General features: G+C 34.4%; 1 long non-coding RNA gene across 1 annotated transcript; it reads right to left on the bottom strand.

Annotated features, from left to right (window-relative positions):
* Positions 1-9082: 9082 nt before the first annotated feature.
* LOC143573603 (uncharacterized) lies at positions 9083-9436 on the bottom strand. Its single transcript, XR_013142456.1, has 2 exons — positions 9361-9436; positions 9083-9215 (listed from the first exon to the last, which is right to left on the bottom strand). It is a non-coding gene; the product is annotated as an uncharacterized LOC143573603 (long non-coding RNA).
* Between the last annotated feature and the right edge of the window lie 4811 nt (positions 9437-14247).

Raw genomic sequence — 14247 nt, 5'->3', positions numbered from 1 at the left:
TTGAAATTATTTGTATTAGACTTTTCATATGGTGAAACTCTAAAGTAGAGTTACTCAAGGAACTTGATTAGTTTATTAGAGTTTATGACTCTAAATAATTTTTAATTAAGAGAGATTCTTTATCATCCATGACTCTGGTATGTATAGTAAGCCAGGTGCCTCATTTGAAAATGCTAGAAGCCTAGAAAATATTTAAGATTGAAAATACAAGGAAAAATGTATGCATACATGAGTTTTTTGGTGAAGAAAGTTTTGAAGACCCATATTAAGAACCTATAGATATGAGTTTATCTATTCGATTCCTCTACCTTTTCATTATTTTTATTTCCCACAATTTCTAATACTAAAATTTACCTGATGTAACCTCGAGCGCGTGGACATATATGACAGTACAAACTGCTTCGACTATTGTACCTGGGAGACAGACGCACTGTCTTACGCAGATGCACTAAATCTGTTTTAAGGGAAACGTGTTAAACACGTGCCTCAGCCTCAACCGTCAACTTTTGTTTTGCTCATTCTTGCAGCCAAAGAGACTACTAGAAGCCGTTGTTGCGGTAAAAAATGGAAAATTTAACTTTAAGTTATTGTTAAGGAGATTGCAAGAAGATGTTGCTAAATAACAAGTTGAAGACTTTATCATCTGAAGTTCTTAAGTTGAATCATTTAACATATTTATTAGGTTTTTCATAGTTTATTTTTATTTTGTATTATGATATATGTACTACTTATTTTCTCAAGTTAATTACGAGGTATCGTTATTATTTGTATTAATTTTAATATCAAAAGTGACCCATTTTCCTAAAGGAACTCCTGTGTGGCCATTGTTAATTCCAGCAAACAATACAACACCATACAGACCTTCTAAAATCATTGTCAAGTCAGTGCCGCTATCTCAGAAATGGAAATTAAAAATATGAACATGTTCACACTTCTTTATCTCAATGATATTAGGCATCCTTTGAGACTCAATATGGTGCATCAAAAATAACTTTTATGGCGAACCGGGTCATTTTTTAGTACCGCTTAAAACGGGCAGGCGTATAACCCCGTCAGATTGCCCACAAACAGTTTTATCCCTACTTTAAAATTACAAGTATATAGTTAGCATGTTAATATTGATTAGAAAGCCATATTATTAAAACATTTAATAAAACAATTTTGGAGTGAGATTGTGTTGGGATTTTTTTGCCCATGAGAAAACCCTACAGTTATAATTTACATGGGTTTAATACTATTATTATTATTGTTATTAATAATAAAGAAAAGAAAAGAAAGAAAAAGAATCTGTGGTTTTTACGAATGAGCGGATACACAAATCATATTTGTGTTTTTGTTATGGGCCACATGTTCTCGTGGGCTGCGTGACATTCAAGAAACGGAGAAAAGGAATTAAAGGTTGTAGCCGACATGAATCAAAATATATATTTGAGAATTATTTAGGTTTTGACATTATTCTTTACAGCCGATCATATACACATATACGAAAGAAAGTATAGAACAAGTTTTGGAGTTTTTTTTATTCCTCTTCTGCCGTTAGAGTCAAGAGAAGTTTTTTTTTTTGGTGTGCTCCATTCTTTTGGTGTTTTGTGAAGAGAGACGAGACGTTTTAGAGACCGGGTATTTTCTCGTTGGTATTACCTCTTACTCGTATTCTTTTGTAGTTTGATTTCATATACTTGAAGATTGTTTAAAGTATATGATGTTTTGTGTATGCCTCTAGTTTTACCTAGAGAAGACTTTATATTGCTAATATTGGTGATAGTGGATTTGAAGTGGCTCTAGTAGTCCCGTGGTTTTTACTCTCGCTTTGAGAGGTTTTCCATGCTAAAATTATTGTGTCATATTTACTTTTAAATACCCTATTTGTTTGCATCCTCATTGGTTCATTCTGGTCGGGAAAAAGTTTAGCCAAACGAAGATTAATTCCGCACTTTTTTGTTTACCGTTCGTGGCTAGGTGGTCGTTTTTCCCAACAGAGTGGTATCAGAGCTTCGGCTCTTGTTTTTGAGTTAAGGCTTGTTTGAACGTGATATGGTTTAAAATATACATGTTATTATATAAATATTTCCTACAGTTTCAAGTATTTTGAGCCAGTTTTTTATTGAATATATTTTTATTTGGCTCATAATTGGATTTTAAAGATTAAATTTTTAAACGAGCTAAATTAAAGTATTTATGCTAAATTTGAGACCACAATGTCATCAAAGTAATAATTGATGGAATAAATGATCACATATGTTATGGAGTTTCATGTTCACATGCGTATTAAAAGATAAAATTTCTCGTTAATCATGCTTCAGTTACTTATGAGTTTTATTTTTTTTACAAAGTGCAGGGGTGCTGGTTGAACTATTTCAAATGGACTTCAAATTTTACAAGATATATGAGATGGGCTCACAAGAAATAAAGAAGAAAAAAACCCTACATCATTATTATAAAATTGTTTTTGGTGTGCGGGCTCCTGTACAAAACTTGGCAGCCACAAAGTCGAGCATAATATACATAATATAACTTTCTTGGGGTTTGTGGCTAGTGTGGAAGAATTCGCAGACAAAGAAAATCAAAAAGGGGTCTTTAATTGTGGACAAGTCAACGTGAATTTTCAAGAATACAAAGGTTTTGTGTGGCTGTGATTCATTAGTTTTGGTGTTTTGTTTGGTTGAAAAATAAAAGAGCCGAAGACAGAAGTCAACGAAGAAGATTATATATTTTTTGTGAGTTGGGGTTTTTGGTGCAAACAAAACAAGGTCAACTCTATTTTAATTATATAATGAACTTTGATCTCTTATTTTTGTTTCATACTTGGTTATGAGTAGCTAAATACTTTATACTACCTAGGTTTTGGTTGAGTACTATGTTAGATTAATGGTTTGACGAACTACTATTGATTTTTGGTTGATTTGGTATTATGGTAAAGTTTTTAATTGGTTTGGTCATAATATTGTTGAGTGATTAAATCTAGTTTGTTACTTTAATATTTATTCCACTTGTGTTTAATAGTTTTTGTGATTGTTAGACGCATGATTAGGTTGTTTACTTTGTGTTTTCAACTTGTTTGCGGTTTATGGTCGAAATAACCGTAGGAATAATTATTGAGAGTTTATTAGATTTTATTGTTCTTTCACTAGAGAGACCGGGAGGTGATTTAGTGTTGTGTCATCTTTGTCTTTTGCGGGTTTGGGTAGTAATTGAACTGGAGTGAGTTATGCTAGGTTCCTTAAGATTATTGTAATACAAGTTGTGTTCAAATTAATTAATAATACCCCCTTTATATTTATATATTGTATTCGAAGAGACCTGGAGGTGATTTGGGTTTTGTGGTACCATAATATTGTTAGGCAAGGTGAGATCGGGAGGTGATCAAATCCTTTAACAGTTGAGCTTCACATGTCATTAGAGTTCTAGGGTGTCGTTGGTGAGGCCGGGAGACGATCTAGTGTATTTTAGTGGTCTTTAATGTCATATTTTTAAGATATTGTTTTTCAACCAAGTCAAGTTCGTTAACTATTAATTTAACTAGTGAGATTCCATTACCTAGGTAGTCGTTTCTCATATTTGTTTTAAAACCAAATTTTTATAAAGTTTTACTTTTAGTTAATTTATAATTAGTTAAGTTTTATTAGTTTAATGAATATAAAAAATTATAAAAAAATCAAAAGAAAGTCGAGGTTAGTAATCTTTTAGGTTTAATAGTAGGAGTTTACCCATAGTGTCCAAGGTTCGATATCCGTTCTTACCTGCTAGCTACATTGCGTCCGGTACACTTGCCGATTGTGTGTGGTTTTTAGGTGAATTCGGAAAAACTTGGTTTTTAATATTATATATGATTTTCACACATCAGAACGATTGGAGCTAATACAGGTAGGATGATGAATTTGAATGGTTCTAATTATCATGTTTGGAAAGGCAAGATGGAAGACCTTCTTTACGTTTATAATACCGATAAACCTGAAGATAAAACTGTTGAAGAGTGGAATATTTTGCATAGGAAGGTTTGTGGATATACTCGGAAATGGGTTGATGATAATGTTTTGAACTATATTAGCAGGGAGAGTCATGCTCGTACTCTATGGACCAAGCTTGAAGAGTTGTATGCTCGGAAGACCGAGAACAATAAATTGTTCTTGATTAAACAATCTTGAAATACCGTGATGGAACTCCTGATACTGATCATTTGAATGTTTTTCAGGGTGTTATTAATCAACTTGCAGGTATGTGTATTAAGTTTGGAGACGAGATACAAGGTTTATGGCTTCTTGGTACTTCACCGGATTCTTGGGAGACTTTTAGGACATCGTTGTCCAACTCCGCAGCTAACGGTATTATTACTATGGAATTGGCTAAAGGTAGTATTATAAATGAAGAGATGAGAAGAAAGTCACAAGGTTCCTCTTCACATTCAGATGCCTTAGTTACCGAAAGTAGGGGGAGAAGCCATTGCAGAGGTCCGAGTAATAAAGCAACGCACCGAAGTAAGTCTAGAGGGAAGTTTGAAGATTATGAGTGTAATCATTGTGGTAGAAAAAGGACACACAATAAAATATTGCAGACAGTTGAAAAAGGAGAACAAGATGACTAATTACAACAATAAAAAGAACAACCATAAGAAAGACGACGGTGATGAAGGTACTTCTGAAACTAACACTTCCACCGAAGAGTTTCATATTTGTTGTGATTATGATAGGGTGAACATTGCATGTGATGATTCGAGTTGGGTTGTTGACAGTGGTGCTACTTGTCATGTGACATCACAAAGGGATTTTTATTCGTCTTATACTCCTGGTGATTTTGGGAATGTCAAGATGGGTAATAATGGGCTACCAAAGATCGTTGGTGTTGGGATGTTTTCTTGAAGTTTGATACTGGGATGGATTTGGTTTTACACAATGTGAAAAATTTTCCGGATATTAGACTTAATTTGATCTCCGCATGCACATTAGATGATGATGGTTTCCACAGTATCTTTGGTGGTGGAATTTGGAAACTCACTCGTGGTTCGTTGATCGTGGCAAGAGGTGAAAGAACTTCAAAGTTGTACATGGCACATCCAAAGATTTCCAGAGACTCGGTTAATTCGTTGACGAATTCTGATGTGACTGATATGTGGCATAAGAGACTTGCTCACATGAGTGAAAAAGGGATGCCTATTTTATTGAAGAAAGATGCCTTGTCTGGTGTGAAAGATGTCCATTTGAAGAAGTGTTCTCATTGTATGAATGGTAAGCAAAAGAGAGTTTCTTTTCATATCATTTGCCTCATAGAAAAAAGAGTATACTTGACTTGGTGCATTCAGACGTATGTGGTCCTATGAAGACTAGAACACTTGGGGGCTGCTTATATTTTGTCACGTTTATAGATGATCATTCGAGAAAGGTATGGGTTTATACTTTAAAGTATAAAGATCAGGTTTTTGATGTGTTTAAGCAGTTTCATTCTCTAGTTGAGAGAAAAACTGGGAAGAAGCTCAAGTGTATTCGTACAGATAATGGAGGTGAATACATTGGTCCTTTTAATGCTTATTGTAGAGAGAAGGGTATTCGACACCAAAGGCCATCTCCTAAGACACCATAGTTGAATGGGTTAGCAGAACGGATGAACAGAACTTTGGTTGAAAGGTTTAAGTGTTTGCTATCACATGCAGGGTTGCCTAATTCTTTTTGGGGTGAAGCTTAAAATACAGCGGTACATGTTATTAATCTGCACCTTGTATTCCTTTGCATAATGATGTTCCAGGCAGGGTTTGGAGTGGCAAAGATGTTTCGTATCGTCATTTACGGTCTTTGGATGCAAAGCATTTGTGCATATTCCCAAGAATGAAAGATCAAAGCTTGATGTGAAGTCCAGACAGTGTATATTCCTTGGTTATGGGAAAGATGAGTTTGGATACATGCTATATGATCCGTTTTTTAAAAGAAGCTTGTTAGAAGTCGTGATGTTGTGTTTGTGGAGGACAAAGTTTGAAAGATATTGAGAAGAGACAGGTAGTTCCTCAGTACACTGATGATCTTATTGATTTGGATCCTATTCTTACTCAGCACTCTGAGCCACATCACGAAGATGGTATTCAAAATGACGAACAACATGTTACCAATAATGTTGATAATCAAGAGAAGGTAGAGTTGGATGAGGATATTCATCCCGAGTTACCAGTAGATATGCCTGCATTTGTCCTACTCAGGCGGTCTTCGAGAGACTGTCAACCTCTACTCGTTATTCGACTGGTGAGTACGTCTTACTCACTAATGAGGGAGAGCCCGAATATTATAAAGAGGCCATGGAACATAAGCATAAAAGAGAGCGGGTTGAAGCCATGCAAGATGAGATGAATTCCTTGTATGAGAGCAATACCTTTGAGTTAGTGAAGTTTCCTAAAGGCAAAAGAGCTCTGAAGAACAAGTGGGTCTACAAATTGAAGACTGAAGAACATACCTCAAGGCCTAGGTACAAGGCAAGATTGGTGGTCAAAGGGTTCAGTCAAAGAGAGGGTATTGATTTTGATGAGATTTTTTCTCCAGTTGTGAAGATGAGTTCCATCAGGGTGATCCTTGGTTTAGCTGCTAGTCTTGATCTTGAGGTTGAGCAAATGGATGTCAAGACAACATTCCTTCATGGTGATCTGGATAAAGAAATCTATATGGAGCAACCTGAAGGTTTTCAGGTTAAAGGTAAAGAAGATTATGTATGTAAACTTCATAAAAGTCTTTATGGGTTGAAGCAAGCACCGAGACAGTGGTACAAGAAATTTGAGTCAGTTATGGGGAAGTAAGGCTACCGACAGACTGCGTCTGATCACTGTGTTTTCTTTAAGAGGTTTGGTGATGATGATTTCATCATTTTATTGCTTTAGGTTGATGATATGTTGATTGTTGGCAAGAATGCAAAAAGAATTGTCCAGCTGAAGAAAGAGTTAAGCAAGTCGTTTTCTATGAAAGACTTGGAGCCAGCTAAGAATATTCTTGGCATTCGGATTACTAGAGATAGAGCTTCAAAGAAGTTGCACATGTCACAAGAGCAATACATTGAAAATGTGCTTAGCAGATTCAAAATGTCTAAAGTTAATGTGGTTAGTACACCTCGTACTCCCAACTTTAAGTTAATAGAAAAAGATTGCCCTACTTTTGAGAAAGATACTGAAGAGATGGATGGTGTTCCATATGCATCAGCGGTTGGAAGCTTGATGTATGCAATGGTATGTACATGGCCTGATATTGCCCATGCAGTAGGTGTTGTTAGTCGGTTCTTGTCAAATCCGGATAAGAAGCATTGGAAAGCAGTTAAGTGGATACTTAGATATTTTCGAGGTACTTCCAAATTGGGTATAACATTTGGAAATGGGGAGCCGATGCTTGTTGGTTACATGGATTCTGATATGGCAGGAAATAAGGACAACATTAAATCCACTTATGGATATTTGATGTTATTTGCAGGGGGAGCCGTGTCATGGCAATCAAGACTGCAAAAGTGTGTTGCTTTGTCTACTACCGAGTCAGAGTATATGGCAGCAACTGAAGCATGCAAATAATTATTGTGGTTGAAAAGATTTATGCAAGAGTTTGGCTTTATGCAACAGCGCTACGTGGTTCTTTGTGATAATCAAAGTGCTATTCACCTTGCTAAGAACTCTATGTATCATAAGTGGACTAAACATATTGATGTAAGGTATCATTGGATTAGAGATGGTATTGAAGACAAGTTGTTTGAACTTGATAAAGTTTACACCGATGATAATTGTTCCGATATGTTGACCAAAGCTTTGGTAAGAGAGAAACTGAAGATTTGTTGCTCACTCGCCGGGGTGGTGAGTTCTTTCTCATAGACAAAAATGAAGAGATTTGTTGGGATATTTTTTACCTATGAGAAAACCCAACAATTATAGTTTACATGGGTTTAATACTATTATTATTATTATAGTTATTAGAAATAATGAAAAGAGAAAAAAAAGAAAAAGAATATATGGTTTTTACGAATGAGCATACACACAAATCATATTTGTGTTTTTGTTATGGGCCACATGTTCTCGTGGGCTGCGTGACATTCAAGAAACAGAGAAAAGGAATTAAAGGTTGTAGCTGACATGAATCAAAATATATATTTGAGAATTATTTAGGTTTTGACATTATTCTTTATAGCCGATCATATACACATATACGAAAGAAAGCATAGAACAAGTTTTGGAGTTTTTTTATTCCTCTTCTGCCAGAGTCAAGAGAAGTTTTTTTTGGTGTGCTCCATTCTTTTGGTGTTTTGTGAAGAGATAAGAGACGTTTTAGAGACCGAGTATTTTCTCGTTGGTGTTACCTCTTACTTGTATTCTTTTGTAGTTTGATTCCATATATTTGAAGATTGTTTGTTCCAAGTATATGATGTTTTGTATATGCCTCTAGTTTTACCTAGAGAAGACTTTGTATTACTATTATTGGTGATAATGGATTTGAAGCAACTCTAGTAGTCCCGTGGTTTTTACTCTTGCATTGAGAGGTTTTCCACGCTAAAATTATTGTGTCATATTTACTTTTAAATACCCTATTTGTTTGCATCCTCATTGGTTCATTCAGGTCGGGAAAAAGTTTAGCCAAACGAGGATTAATTCCGCACTTTTTTGTTTACTGTTCGTGGTTAGGTGGTCGTTTTTTCCAACAAGGTTGTACGCCTTAAAATTGCTCAACCAGTTTGACCCTATCCTCCTTTCGCTAACATGTAGTGATCAGACTCGTTTGAGATAAAACACAATCCAATAATGCATGTGTAAATGACTTATAACTAACATAGACTAACCTTTTAGTACCATCTTTCCAGAAAATCGTTCCAATCAAGAGTGCGGTGACAAGGGTGAAGTAGAATCTAACAACATTATATTTGGGAGTTCTCCATTAACTTTGGTTTTGTAGCCAAGACATGAACTGGCCCCACATGGACCGGGGATATTGAGTTGTGAAAAAATGTTGTTTTGATCTTGAAGTAGGCATGCGTTTAGTTCTTTCATAAGGGCATTATTTTTTCTGCTAGAGGAGACTTGTCATGTGTAGTTGGGAATGTACGAGTAACATATATAAAACAAATTACAATCATATCACTTACACATAAAGGCTTGACGACTTGTATTGCTGCGCGAAATCAATCCCAATCTTCTTTTCTATTGCAACTGAGTTGACTTCAAGCATCCATGTTGCGGGATTTTTCTGGTCTACTATTTTTGGGACCCCGGTAATTCCCTAGATTGTAATTTTATTAAATATATACTACGAGTTAAGCGTTTTTATGCTATAGTGATATTTAGGAGGACTTTCATAAGTAAATCGGTTGAGATGATCACATGTAATTGCAAGTCTATCAAATATTTACTCACAACTTAAGTACCTTAAGATATTCAATAAGTTTCTCTGAATTTGTGCCCAACGGTCCGGAGTAAATTACCTGTCTTCCTGTTTTCAATGCAAAATATAACAAATAAGGGCCATTATTATGAAGTTATGAATCTTTAGTCAAATACTTATATAAATACCTCATCAAAGGCTTCAAAAATATCAACACCAGGTTGATGGATGGTGCGAACAACGGTTCTCCCTGTATACACCGTGTTTCTCACAGTTCTCATAACTATTTTTGCTGCTCTTGCATCACGTCCAGTTGTCGGTTCATCCATAAGTATGATTGAAGGATTAGCAACAAGCTAGACTGCAATAGTCAATCTCTTTCTCTGTTGAGTTGACAAAACACTGGCACCTGGAATCCCTACAATCATGTCCTTAAGATTCTTTAGTTCAACCAGTTCAAGTACGTCCTCCACAAAAAACTGATAAGAATATATAAATCAGAAACAAAATCTTAGAAAATTAAAATTAAATGTAATATCATAAACATATGGAAAAACAATGCTTGGTTCTTAACCATCTTTTGATCTCTATTGATGTCTTTAGGGAGTCGGAGGAAAGCTAAAAAAGCAAGAGATTCATAGATAGTGACTTTGATGAGTGAATATCATTTTGTTCACGGTATCCAGAAATCCTAGTAAAGTTTGTTGAACTTTTGGAAATCCGGAGATTCTGATGTCGCCTTCTATGTAGCCGCCTATTTTTCTTCATGATAAGACATCCATTAAAGTTGTTTTCCCGGCTCCACTGATTCCCATCAATGTTGTTAGCACACCTGGCATAAACACACCAGTTACCTCTGTAAGTAACTAAAGCTTGTTATCATTTGTAGCATCTTCTTCTTTCATTGCATGTTAATACTACATAGGTGATTAAACACAAGGTCTTAGTGACAAATGATTACTCTATTAATTAACTTCTATCCTATGGTTTAATCTGTGATATATAGACATACACATTTACTAGGGGCATATCCACATAGTAGTTAATGTTGCCAAATAATATAGAGAATGGAGTAAGTCGAAGAATCATCCCTCTTTTGGGAGCAACAACCTCAACACATGATTCTTAATTTATGTTATGGTTCATCTGAGTTACCATTTCCCCTGGAAAAATGTAGTCAGCTGATTGAATGGACATCAATAACAAACTACAATATTCTTTTAATATATTAAATACTCCTTACTTGAGGTTTTTGCATCAAAAACATTATCAACATCTGTTGCATTTGCTGCATCTTCAAGTATAGTTGCTTGTGCCTTTCCAGGAGCTAATTAGTGCCAAAAATAGAACACTAAATACATGCCAATTCTACATGAGCTACAAAAACATGCAAACTATATATGCATATTGTCATCACAAGTTAGAGAAAGGTGTAAAGTTCAAGTTGTTAATCCTTAAAAATGCTTGAAAAATAATCATGCTTGTATGTGAAACAGTTACAAGAAAACAACAATGTTTGATGGAGAAAATGTGGACACCAAATTTCTTGAGGAAGGTGGTCAATTTCTATGCTTATATTTTCTCTTGCTTGAAAAATCTAACATTGTAAAGATGTATATATCCTGATATTTCAAAGTGCTTACTTTATTCTACAATTATAAGTGTGACATTTCTTATTAACTTTCAGATCTATAAATGAGAACATCTTTTTACATGTTTAGAAGTATGAAAAAACTTAACAAGAAATAGCTGTGAAGAATTATATGCAACATATCTGTTGTAGTGATTGTATAATGACTCTAAAACACACGTTTTGTGAAATTACCATATAAATATGCAAGAGCTAATGTGAAGAGAATGTTGAAAAGGATGGCTAAACCAAGAGAGCAGCTGCTCCTATCCAAAACCAGTTTATATCTGTGGTTACTCCAAAGTTATGTAAAATAGCTACTCCAAGTCTGGTAGTGTTGTTAGACGCTTGAAATCATTTGTAGTCGGTATTATTAATATATAAACAAACAAATAGATAATTCAGATGTAGAAACAACATATCATTTTGTTCATCCACCTTGGAGCAAGCATTTCATTTGTTGTTAAGGTATTGAAATCATAACTTAAAGGTGAAATTACCCAATACGCCCACTGCCACCAGTCGGGAATCCGCCCTGTCACATAAGAAGTTAATCATCATGGTCTGAAAAAACTACCTAACTCTGTAATTGTAAAGTTGTAGTCGATATCGAGATATAAATACATGGCTCATTATAGGTGGCAAGGTGGTGGGTTGGGTAACATGCCAAAATAGATTCAGCAGAACAGGTAGTGCATATAGTGAATGATGGGCTGACCCACAAACACACTGTTTCTTTCTATTTGATTAATGTGCTAATTACGATTACATGCCACAATTAATATGATTGAAGTTACCGAATAAAACAATAATGATGTTGTACACACTAAAAATAGACTTTGGGTGACTTTGGACGTACTTTGGGTGACTTTGGACATTGTTGACTGGCTTTTCTTTAACCATTTGTAAGTACATCGGGTTAAATTTTTCCATCAATGAGATTTTATATATGAAAATGACCTTTAGGAAGGACAATACCACCTAGAAGGAAACATGACTCAAGAATGAGTGTTCATGTTCCTGCAGTGTTGGCTATGGTCATTGTTCTACAAACTGCAGCGATTAGCCTAAATATTCCGGACGCCATTTGCTGAATCAAAAGCGTTAACATGAAGTGCTTGAAAAACCTGGCATTGAGACAACAATAATATTTAGTTACCTCTGGAGGAACCAAAAAATATTATTGGTTTCATTGTGGTTATCTTGTTAACAGAGAAGCAGTGCTTATAAATTGTTGTAAAATTTCCTTAAATAATTTTATTTATATAGTGTCTTAAGCTACTTTATTAGGTAATTACTGAAATAATATATTTTTTGACAAGACTATTATTTATAGCTGCTATGTTCACGGGCAAAATCCAATGACATAGTAGATCATTACTGTCCAAACAGTTGACTCTACCAATAATATTGGGACACGTAGCAGGATAGTCGGAACCGTGAAGGCCCATGTTGGATGTAAAAGGATTTCCCTATGTTTGTACAACACAGGATGCCTCTCTATGGTCATTGGCAGTTCAGGAAACTCATTGAACATGTTAGTAATGAGCGCAAACAAAAGGGCTCCAACATAACACCACCATCTTCTTCATTTCTTGAATGCATTCTGGTCCTCAAAAACATGGTTGCACCGATAATGCGACAAAAGTGATTTGAAGAGTCTTGGCTATATATACTACAACAGTTCTTTAACAAGTAACCATTCTTTATCAAAACAAGCCTTAAACAGCTCCTTTTTAGGGACTGTGTACTTTTTGAAGACTAGTGATGGTTTTTGATTCTCAGTTTAGTTGTATGGCACAAGCAGTTCACTATGTAGCTGTTGGCCTACATGAAATTGCATGAAATGTTATGCAAACTGAGAGACTGAAACATAGGTATACACCTTGTTTTTGTCGGATCAATATTGTTCTTAGTCCTTTTGAGAGATTACCTTTTGTAACGATTAAAAGTTTTGAAAAAACGAAACTTTTAAAATTGTGCTCAATAATTGTAACATATATTACTATTCATAACTTGAATCTTACTTTGTGGATTCTTATTACAAAATTGATATCTAAGTTTTAAAAATTTGAAACTTATGTAACCAATTAACCATGTTTGTTTAACCTTTACAATCCAGTTCTGCTTTCAAGTTCATTACTAGCAAACATATGAGTTTCTAGTTGATAATACGATGTAATTGAACTTTAGTTTTCAGACAATAACAAGTTCCTAACAAAATACTAAGCATACTTTTAAGGATATACGCTTAATTTACTTAAACCATGACGAACAATGAGAATATACAATTGGTTCATGTTTGAATCGATAAGTAAATATAGACACATCCAAATTCATATAACTAAATACCAGAATATTAAACTGTTAATGCATTAATTAGAATTGGAAAAGGAACCAGAAGTTTTAACTTTTATGATTAAACTTATTAAGATAATTATCAATTTAAGATTGAGTAAATTAATCATCGAAGGTAAATTAGATTTGGATAATCAGATTATATGAATTTTGTATTCGATAAACACTTATATAATGCACAACCAAATACCATCTACTATTATTTGCAAATGTATAAGCTACAACTTTGTGATCAAACCATAAGGAAATCAATGAGCGGTATTATTAATTACCTCTTGCATGTAAGAAATCAACAATTCCTTTTCTTTCTAGACATATGAATCCCAAACTTTGAAAAAAGGTAGCAATATAATTTATTGGTCCTTGATATACAATACTGCCTTGTGATATAAGGATTATGTTATCAAACAAATTAAAAGTCTCTAGAGAAGGCTGGAGGAGGGACATGAAGATTGTAGTTTTCGTCAAGTCACCAAGTTTGCTATCTATTGTAGACATTTAACTATTTGAAATGTTGTTAAAGTATCTAAGCCTGATGATATCTCATCCATGAATAGTGCCCTTGTTGATCCAACCATCATCTCTCCTGTTTATAATCACTGATTGTTTAAATTCATGGTTGTTGATTGGATTCTTAGTATAAGACAAACAATGGTTTCCATAAAAATACACAGTACATTTTTATTGTATGGTTGATGTTGCATAATTGTCACTTTTATATTTTGATTTAATGGCATACTATCGATTCTTTCTCAAAACGATTACATGATTGTATGTATGTGGCATGTAACTTCGACGTGCAAAATTGTACATGAGATATATTTATTTCCTCTTATCATTTGATTTCAATTGTGTCCTGTCATATTTCAAGTCCCAATTTCTATGTTGATATAACCAAATTTAAAGCGCATAATCTATATTATTGATACTGTAAAATGAGAA

Source organism: Bidens hawaiensis, unplaced genomic scaffold (assembly GCF_021521415.1).
Source record: "Bidens hawaiensis isolate Kalapana, Puna unplaced genomic scaffold, B.hawaiensis_p1.1 tig00026596_1, whole genome shotgun sequence".
NCBI lineage: Eukaryota > Viridiplantae > Streptophyta > Magnoliopsida > Asterales > Asteraceae > Bidens > Bidens hawaiensis.
The sequence above is the reverse complement of the archived record's forward strand: the minus strand, read 5'-3'. Positions and strand labels throughout refer to the sequence as shown.